The sequence below is a fragment of the Scylla paramamosain genome, chromosome 11 (genome assembly GCF_035594125.1).
Source record: "Scylla paramamosain isolate STU-SP2022 chromosome 11, ASM3559412v1, whole genome shotgun sequence".
Lineage (NCBI taxonomy): Eukaryota > Metazoa > Arthropoda > Malacostraca > Decapoda > Portunidae > Scylla > Scylla paramamosain.
Window position 1 is genome coordinate 13,998,720 of NC_087161.1, and position 2,500 is coordinate 14,001,219.

Genomic DNA, 2,500 nt, shown 5'->3' on the forward strand with positions numbered 1-2,500 from the left:
ATGTTGATTTCATTCATACTAAAGAGAACAGTAATGGCTTCTACTTCAGAGAAATGAAGCCACAATTACATCTTTCATGAAGAATGGGAAGAAACCTATTTTTTTGTCAGTTTGAGAGAGAAGTGTGTGGCTTAATTTGTCACTTCACTGTTGCAGTGTCCAAGAAGAGCAATGTAAAGAGAGACATTTTGTTAAACTTTACAAAAATTATGCTACTAAATATCTCTCTCACAGTGACAGAAGAAGGGAGAAAGTGAAGAAGGTAAAATCTGAGTTGCAGGCCCAACAAGCCACCTTCCAGAAGCCACCTGCCAAAGCTACAGCATCAACACTTGCATCATTCAGTGCTGCTCATGTCCGTGCAAAAAAAGGAAAGCTACTTGAGGATGGTGAAACAGTGAAACAATGTTGGCTTGAAGCATCTGAGTCCTTGTTTGAACATTTTAATAATAAACCTGAAATTGTAACTGCTATAAAATCCACGTCTCTATCAGGAAACACAGTCACACGTAGGATAGAAATGATTGCGCAAAATGTGTTTGATCAAATAACAGCTAATCTTGAGAAATGTACGTGGTTCAGCCTGCAAGGTGATGAATGGACAGGTGTTGTGAACACAGCACAGTTAATTAAGTGTATTTGTGCGAATGATTTTTTTTCTGATGACAGCGTAAAAGATTTCTTAGTGGTCTCACCGCTGAAGGGGAAAACGCGTGGTGTGGATGTTTATCAAGTTTTTAAAGAATTTTGTAGACAAGGTCAGTTTACCTCTTGAAAAGCTTGTGTCAGTAACAACAGCTGGTGCCCTGTCAATGACTGGTAGCAATGCTGGCTTTGCGGCACTGTGCAAGAATGATCCTGCGTTCCCTCAGTTTGTTAGCTGTCATTGTATCATACGTCAGCAAGTGCTCTGTTCAAAAGTTATTCACTGTGAACATGTAATTAAGGTGGTTGTGAAGATCATTAATTCTGTGTGTGCTAGACCTCTTCAGCACAGGTTGTTTAAAGCACTTCTGGATGAAGTGAGTGCTCAGTATGGTGGGTGGCCTTCCCTTGTACACACAAGTGCATTGGCTAAGCAGGGGGAAAGTTGTGCAAAGGTTTGAACAGCTAATTCCTGAAATCAAGAGTTTTGCAAGAAAGAGGGGACTCACATGAACACCTTGATGATCCACAATGGCAAGCTGATCTAGCATCTTTAACTGACATCACATCTAGGCTCAGTGAGTTAAATCTAGAGTTGCAAGGACGAGTGAAGACTGTGTCACAAATGATAAGTTCAGTAAATACCTTCATACATAAGATGAAGCTCTGGATGTCCCAGATCTCTAAAGGGCTCTTACAACACTTCCATTTGCTGCAAAAAGGCTGAACACAGAAAAATTGAAGTGCAGTATTCATACATACACAAATCACCTCAACATCATTTTGGATGAGTTTAATAAAAGATTTGCACACTTCAGTAATGTTGTGCCAGCAGCCACATTCATGTCAAACCCATCTTGTATAGGTGACGTCCGCCACACTGCACCTCACCTCACACTGCCTCTCACCCTGAACGTCTCTCACCTGCAGACTGCAATGATTGCGTTGCAGGGTGACTTGGGACTGAGAAGCAAACCAAATCACCAAGAATTCTGCACATTAGTAGTGTGGGACAAATTTCCACTTCTGAAGGAAGCTTATCAGAGATTACGTTCGTGGTTTGGGTCAACATACGCGTGTGAATCGCGATTTTCAACAATGAACATTTTAAAATCCAAGTACAGGTCACGTCTCACTGATAGTCACCTAAATGACTGCATGACACTGGCAGTTACAAATTACACCCCAAGATATTCAAGTTAGCAGAAGGAATGCACAGCCAGTCTTCTCAATAAATTTTTGAAAGATAAAAAAAATTCTCTCTCTCTCTCTCTCTTTCTCTCTCTCTCTCTCTCTCTCTCTCTCTCTCTCTCTCTCTCTCTCTCTCTCTCTCTCTCTCTCTCTCTCTCTGATAAATATACAATATAATAAAATATAAATTAACTGTTAAATATATTAACACAATAATAATAATAATAATAATAATAATGATAATAATAATAATAATAATAAATAACAATAATAATAATACCACAACTATTTAAATAATACCACAACTACCACTATTCTACCAGCCAAAATTTTTTTGAAATTTGAAATTACTAAATTTCAACCTCAAAAAAAAGCTTCCATTTTCTAATTTAAACTAAAAAAAAAAAACTTATTCCCAGACTACAGTAAAAATAAAAATACTCAAATTTTGAGCACAAAAACTAAAAAATAATTATTATTTTCGAATTTTCAAGCCCAAAAATTCAAGTATAAGACTTGAAAAACTCGAAAACCCATAGAAAACAGCCACTTTTAACCCAAAACTAAAATAATAACACTTAAATTTGAATCAACACAACAAATACTCTATAAGTCTAATCTCTCCCTGTCTTTCCCTTCCGTTATCCCATTATTATTATTATTA